Source organism: Crocuta crocuta, unplaced genomic scaffold, assembly GCF_008692635.1.
Source record: "Crocuta crocuta isolate KB4526 unplaced genomic scaffold, BGI_CrCroc_1.0 scaffold133, whole genome shotgun sequence".
NCBI lineage: Eukaryota > Metazoa > Chordata > Mammalia > Carnivora > Hyaenidae > Crocuta > Crocuta crocuta.
The window spans coordinates 3,422,432-3,430,079 of NW_027529438.1; positions in this window are offsets into that span (position 1 = coordinate 3,422,432).

Below are 7,648 nucleotides of genomic sequence, written 5' to 3' on the forward strand. Positions count from 1 at the left end.
ATGCAGGGGTGAGTTCTTCAGCTCCCAGAAATAAAGGAAGATGGAAACAGCAGTAACCAGTCCCACTCAGGATGGCGGGCGCCAAAGTACCTCCCCGCCGCCGTCTTCCAGATGCTTCCTAGTCCTTCGATTCCACTTTGGCTTTGGGCCTTGCCATTGGGTGGCAGATTGAGTGTATAGACCCTATAGAAGGGTCCTCTGGGGGCACCTGGGTGGCTCAGTCGGTTAAGCGTCCGACTTCGGCTCAGGTCATGATTTCACAGTTCGTGGGTTCGAGCCCCGCGTCGGGCTCTGTGCTGACAGCTCAGAGCCTGGGGCCTGTTTCGGATTCTGTGTCTCCCTGTCTCTCTCTGACCCTCCCCTGCTCACGCTGTCTGTCTCTCTCAGAAATAAATAAAACATTTAAAAAAAATTTTTTTTTTTTTAAAAAGAAGGGTCCTCTGGTTTTATGTGGTTTATTTGTGTGTCTTGGTGCTCTTTGGCGGCAAGGAGAATTGTCTATAGTGCAGCTACTCCGCTCAAAGTTGGTGTTAGGCCCTTCACCCTTATTTCTCCACACTTGGATCCCTGTTCCTAAATCTGGGACTATTTTCCTTCCTTATCTATTTAAAACAACAAGTAAGCCCCCAGCTGTTAAAGTTGGAGCTTATCTGCTCCACTAAATCTACTCTGTCGTTGTAATCCATCTTGGTTCCTCTTTATAAAATCCACATTCTTAAGATAAGAAACCATGGAGGAGAGGAGGGGGAGCCCTGACCATTTCGGATGAGCATGGAAACGCTTGGAAGTGCACTGTAAGAAAATAGATGTTTTTTAAAAAAATTTTTGTAACGTTTATTTATTTTTGAGAGAGAAATAATAATTTCTGTCCAAATTATTGGAGGGCTCCAGGCTCTGAGCTGGTTGTCAGCACAGGGCCCATCGCGGGGCTGGAACCCACGAACTGTGAGATCATGACCTGAGCCAATTTCAGAGGCTCAACTGACTGAGCCACCCAGGCACCCCAATGTAAGTATTTTATTTTATTTTTATTTTTATTTTTTTTAGTAAATGTTTTATTTTCAAATCTCTCCTTGGAGGTGCAAACCTGCTAAGCAGCTTTGAAACTGCTTATGAAAATAAAATTTCCTCCAGACCCCCTCCCCCCCAACTAGTGTGCTTTAAAAAAAGAGAGAGAGCGAAAGAAAGGAAAATATAGATGTGCAATGCACCCAGGTGTGTTTGGGCATTTAATTTTCTCTGCCAGATCCTGGATCACCCCCTTTGGGCTTTATGTCTTCTGAGAGCTCAGGCTCAGGCACCCCAGACTCCAATCACCCTAATGCCCCCTCCCCCCAACCTAATGTTACCTTTTGAACCACAGGCAAAGGGAGGGACACAGGATGCTCTTTAAACATTACAAGAATTTCAGGATAAGTAGCGGAATAAGGGTTGGGGACTTATCCGGACCAGCCTTGGCAGTTCCCGGTCATCAGCAACTGCCTCATTCCCTTAAAAGGCCTTGAAATCTCCTTTATAAACCCCTTGACATCACCAGCTGGCCCCCCTCCACGCCACTCTGAGCATTTTTCCTGAAACAGCGCTGGAGGGGCCTCAGAATTTTCCAGGTCTCTGAGCAGCCAGTCCCTGTACCATTCGCTGGCCCAAGGCGGCCTCTGTAATTTGAGCTTTATGTACATGATAACACTTTAACCGCAGCCAGGCTTAATTCGGAACAAATGTTCCTCCACTTCTTACCTCTTTGGAAAAACTGCGGGTCTAACAGCTAGGACACCGACGAGGTGGGGGAGAAGGTGGGAGCGGGATGGGGTTTCCTGACACGGACCTGGCTGTCCACACGGTGTGCCGGGCACACAGCAGGTGCCCAGTCATCTGCCTCCGGTGGCCCGTGGCCGTCTGTGAGACAGACACCGCCTCTGTCTACCGCGCTTCTAGCATGTTCCATGGAAGTCCCTGCGAAGCCTAATCGGGAACGGACTATTCTAATGACTCCAATGTTCTGGTTGGTAGGAAGTTACCATGGATAGAGGATTTTACCTATATTTTCACCAAGGAGAAAGTGATCGATACAAAGCACATTTCTGAACAGATATTTGCACACCTATGTTCATAGCAGCATTAGTCACCACAGCCAAAGGCAGAAACGACCCGTGTTCATCAATAGATGGGCGAATGGGTAAACAAAATGTGGTCTATACATGCGGTGGCTATTATTCGGCCTTAAAAGGAATGAAATTCAGGGGCACCTGGGTGGCTCAGTCCGTTAAACGCCCGGCTTCAGCTCAGGTCATGATCTCGCAGTTCGTGGGTTCAAGCCTGCTTCCGATTCTGTGTCTCCCTCTCTCTCTGCCCCTTCCCTGTTCACACTGTCTCTCTCTCTCTCTCTCTCTCAGAAATAAATAAAACATTAAAAATAGTTTTTTAAAGGAATGAAATTCGGACACATGCTACAGTACGCCGGTCACAAAAGGACAAGTATGTATGATTCCATTTATAAAGTAGAGACAGGGACAGAACAGCGGCTCTCAGGGGCTGAGGGGAGCGGTGGGGGTGAGGAGGTAGGCAGAGTTTCTGTTGAGGATGATGAAAAAGTTCTGGAGATGGCCAGGGCAGTGCTGGGACACCAGTGTGAATGTGCGAAACGCCACGGATTTTTAGATTTTATGTACTAGCAGTAGTAGTAGTAGTAGGAATCTCTACACTCATCATGGGGCTTGTAATCTCTACACTCAACTCACGAGTCCAAGATCAAGAGTCCCACGCTCTTCTGACTGAGCCAGCCAGGCGCCCCTGAATTGTACCTCGTAAAAGGGCTTTTAAGGGGCGCCTGGGTGGCTCGGACGGTTGGGCATCCGACTTCGGCTCAGGTCATGATCTCACAGTTCATGAGTTCGAGCCCTGAGTTGGGCTCTGTGCTGACCGCTCAGAGCCCGGAGCCTGCCTCGGATTCTGTGTCTCCCACTCTCTCTGTTGCTCCCCTGCTTGCACTCTGTCTCTGTCTCACAAATAAATAAACATTTAAAAAAAAAAAAGTTTTTAAATGGAATACCTTGCAATGAGAAAGAATGAAATCTGGTCGTTTGTAGCAACGTGGATGGAACTCCAGGGTGTTATGCTGAGCGAAACAAGTCAGGCAGAGAAGGACAGATACCATATGTTTGCACGTATAGGAGGATTAGGAGGAACTTAATGGAGGACCATGGGGGAGAGGAAGGGGGAAAATAGTGGGGGAGAGGGAGGGAGGCAAACCACGAGAGACTCTTGAATGCTGAGAACAAGCTGAGGGCCGATGGGGGTGGGGGAGAGGGGAAGGGGGAGATGGGCATGGGGGAGGGCACTTGTGGGGATGAGCACTGGGTGTTATATGGAAACCAACTTGACAGTAAACTATGAAAGAAAAAAAAAAGAAAGTTTTTAATGGTTTTTAAAAACCTTGTTCCTAAAGACATTGTTAACACTTCCTTAAGGTATTTGGGTTTCTTGTGGAAGTGCAGGGTCATTACTACAAATATCAGTCATCGTTCTGCTGATGAGGAGAAAAGGAGAAAAGTTCTGGTTAATCAGATGTTCTAAGGGGACATATACTCTGTGAGATTTCAAGTTCCTCTGGAGATGAGTTGGGATGTTAAACAAACAGACAAAGATATTAAACAAAAAGACACACTTCAGGATAAAAGAAACCCTGAAACCCCATTTCAGACCATCTCAGGTGCTACCTCAACACAATTTTTTGTGTTATTTCCATGGGAGTTTTCACAGATTTTAGAGCTTGAAGGATCAGATGAAAATGATTTATTTCCATCTGAACATCAAGGGCAGGGGAAAAAGTCTCTTAATTTCCCCCCTGTTGAAGATGGATGTTATTTCATTAAGTATGCATTTACTGAGCTCCTACTGTGTGCCGTTGTTGTGAGATACATCACTTATTCAACAGACATTATTTTTTTTTAAGTTGATTTATTTTGAGAGAGAGAGAGAAAGCAGGGGAGAGGCAGAGAGAGGGAGAGACAGAGTCCCAAGCAGGCTCTGTGCTGTCAGCACAAAACCCTACGTGGGGCTCGAACTCACAAACCGTGAGATCATGACCTGAGCCAAGATCAAGACTCGGATGCTTAACCAACTGAGCCACCCAGGCACTCCTCAACAGACATTCTTGGTTGCTGAACGTGCGTGCTTTGAACAGCTCTGGACAGTAGAAGGAAATAGATCAGATGATTCCTCATCTGTGGCTGGTTCAGTCAGTAGAGCATGTGGCTGGATCTCAGGGTCATGAGTTCAAGCCCCCACGTCTGGTGTGGGAGACTGCTTAGGGGGAAAAAAAAAGATTCCTATTCTCGTAGAACTCACTTTGATCTATCAAGGAGTTAACAGAGTAAAAGAAGTCACTTTCATGGCCAGGGGTACATAGTCATGGAAGGTGGGAGGTGACTAGGGAAAGCTTCATAGGGGAAGCGATATTTCAGGTTGGCATTTAAAGGACTGTCATACATCCGTGGGCAGGGTCAGAAAAGGGTGTTCCAGGCACAGGAAATGGCCTGACTCATGCTGTCATTTTCTTGGGTCAGAACATGACAGGGTCCCCACAAAGGGCTCTTCCTCTCATTTTGGCCAACAAGAGGAAAAAGGGATTGAAAACGTGGTTGCTTATTTAAGGGTCACAATTACTTACGGAAAAGAGAGACAATGTCCCGCTCTGGAGCCGAGAATGAAGCCTGAGCTCGTCCGCAGGCCTGTCTTACACATTTGTGCACACGCATCCACGCACGTCCGTGACTGCAGGGGCAAGAAGGGATCGTGCCAGGGCGCATGGGGGGGCTCAGTCGGTTAAGCGTCTGACTCTTGATTTTGGCTCAGGTCATGATCTCAGGTTCATGAGTTCGAGCCCCGCATCGAGCTCTGTGCTGACAGTGCAGAGCCTGCTTAGGATTCTCTTCCTCCCTCTGTCTTTGTCCTTCCCCTGCTCATTCTCTCTTTTTCAAAATAAGTAAATAACCATTAAAAAAAAAAAAAGAAAAGAAGGCTGCGGCATTCTGGTCTGTACTCCCCGGCACCCCGCACTTCAACGTAAAAGGATAGAGCCCTTTTATTTCACAAGACAAATCCCCCAGCAGCAATTACACGCTGATCTCTGAGAATCACACTCTGGCAGTGGCATTTTCTTTTTTCTTTTTTTAATTTTTTTTAACATTTATTTATTATTGAGAGACAGAGCACGAGCAGGGGAGGGGCAGAGAAAGAGGGAGACACAGAATCCGAAGCAGGCTCCAGGCTCTGAGCTGTCAGCACAGAGCCCGATGCGGGGCTCAAACCCACAAGCTGTGAGATCATGACCTGAGCTGAAGTCAGACGCTTAACCGACTGAGCCACCCGGGCGCCCCGGGCAGTGGTGTTTTCTTGACGTCTGCTTCTGCAGAGGGAAGGCGGGCACCCCCGGCCCAGGAAGAAAGGGCAGAGTACACAGAATGACCCCTGTTGCAGGCTGCAAGGTGCCCAGCACTTTCACTGACCTTATCTCGTCTGATCCTCACACAGCCCTGGAGGTTGGGGACCACTGGCTTTTGGAACTAGACTTGAGACCTCAGACCCAATGCTTGTCTGTTCCAAACTCCACACAGCATCCGGCGGCGGGACCAGATGTAGGAAGAGGCGCCCGAGGCAAACTTGTCCCAATGAACACGTTTGCCCAAAGTTGACCTGATGCAGGTGTATACATATATACAAGAACACACACACACACACACACACACACACACTCAGGGCTGTGACAAAGGCTTAGGAGTACAGGCCCACCCATCTGTCATACTGTCAGGGTGTTTTTTTTTTTTTTTAATATTTCTTTTTCTTCTCCTTTTTTTTTTCTTAAAGTAAGTTCATGCCCAACATGGGGCTTGAACTCACCACCCCGAGATCAAGAATCGCAGGCACTGCTGACTCAGCCAGCCAAGCACCCCCTACACTGCCTGAGTTTCAATCCTAGCCCTTTGTTCAGGAGCTCTAACTTTGGTAAGATAATGAAACCCTCTGTGCCTTAGTTTTCCCATCTTTGAAATGGACACAGTAATGGCACATATGATGTTTGAGACATGTCTCGGGGTGACACGGGACGAGAGAATTAGATGCGGATACAGATGAGACAGGATTGGCCATGAGCTGATAACTGTTGCTGAGTGGGTCATTGTTAATACATAAGGGCTCGTTATATTTTTTGTCTACTTTTGTATATGTTTGGAATTCCTCCTTAAAAAAAGCTTTAAGCGGTATTATTCACAAGAGCCAAAAGGTGGAAACAACCCAGATGTGCATCAACAGATGAACGGATAGATAAAATGTGAATAAAGTATTATTCAGTTCTATGAAGGAAGGAAATTCTGACATGAGCCACAACACGGGTGAACCATGAATTATGCTAAGTGAAATAAGTTAGTCACAAAAAGGACAAATATTCTATGATTCCACTTATCAGCAATATCTGAAATTGGCAAATCTATAGAGATGGAAAGTTGAACAGAGACCGTAGGGGTGGGGAGGAGAGGGCAATGGGGAATCACAGGTGTCTGTTTGATGAAAGAGTTCTGGAGTTCGGTAGTGGTGATGGTGGTACATCGCTGTGAATGTACTTAATGCCATTGAATTGTACACTTCAAAATGGTTAAGGGGCGCCTGGAGGGCTCAGTCTGTTAAGTGTCTGACTCTTGATTTCAGCTCAGGTCATGATCTCACAGTCGTGAGATCGAGCCCCACGTGAAGCCTGCTTGGATTCTCTCTCTGCCCCTCCCACACTTTCGTGCATGCACACACTCTGTCTCTTTCAAAATAAATGAATAAACATTTAAAATAAATAGGGGGCATCTGGGTGGCTCAGTCGGTTGAGAGTCTGGATTCGGCTCAGGTTGTGATCTCATGGTTCATGGATTCAAGCCTCGCGTCGGACTCTCTGCTGGCAGCTCGGAGCCTGGAGCCTCCTTCAGATTCTGTGTCTCCCTCTCCCTCTCTGCCCCCCCCTGCTCCTTTTCTCTCCCACTCAAGAATAAATAAATGAACATTAAAAAGAATAGATGATTGTCTTACCATGTCTTCAATGTCTTACTATACATTGAATCCCTGCTGAGGAAGGTGTGAGTATGGCTCCCGTGGTGCGGGTAGGGAAACAAAGACAAAGGAGGTTAGGGGGCTTCCTCGAGATCATATAAGCATGGAGCATGAGCAAAGCATGGAGCTAGGTCTAGAGGAGCCCTTCCCGCCTACCACACACCTCCTATGCATTCCTTCTATTTAGTCCTTGACTCCCATACTCCACTCCACCGTAAACCCATCTGCCTTGATGAGAGGGACTTTGCATATTTGCAAAGCCAAGACCACAGACAGGCTCCTCAGGAAGAGTGGTGAACTCTGTGCCATTGAGTGAGCGATGCCCCCTCAAAAAGTCTTCCAGGGAAGCCATGACCTTGACGTCTCTGTCTGAGCAATCTTCCCCAGACTTCCGTCTTACTTGATTGAGCCACATCCCACGTGGCATCCCTATAACACAAGTAGTGAAGTGTCTGATGTTGCCCCAGCAGAGGGATGGCGTGGTCCTCCCAGCACTTAGAGCGTCTTCTCTATCGTCTGCATTTCCCATAGAATGTTCCTTTGCCACACCCTGGACTCT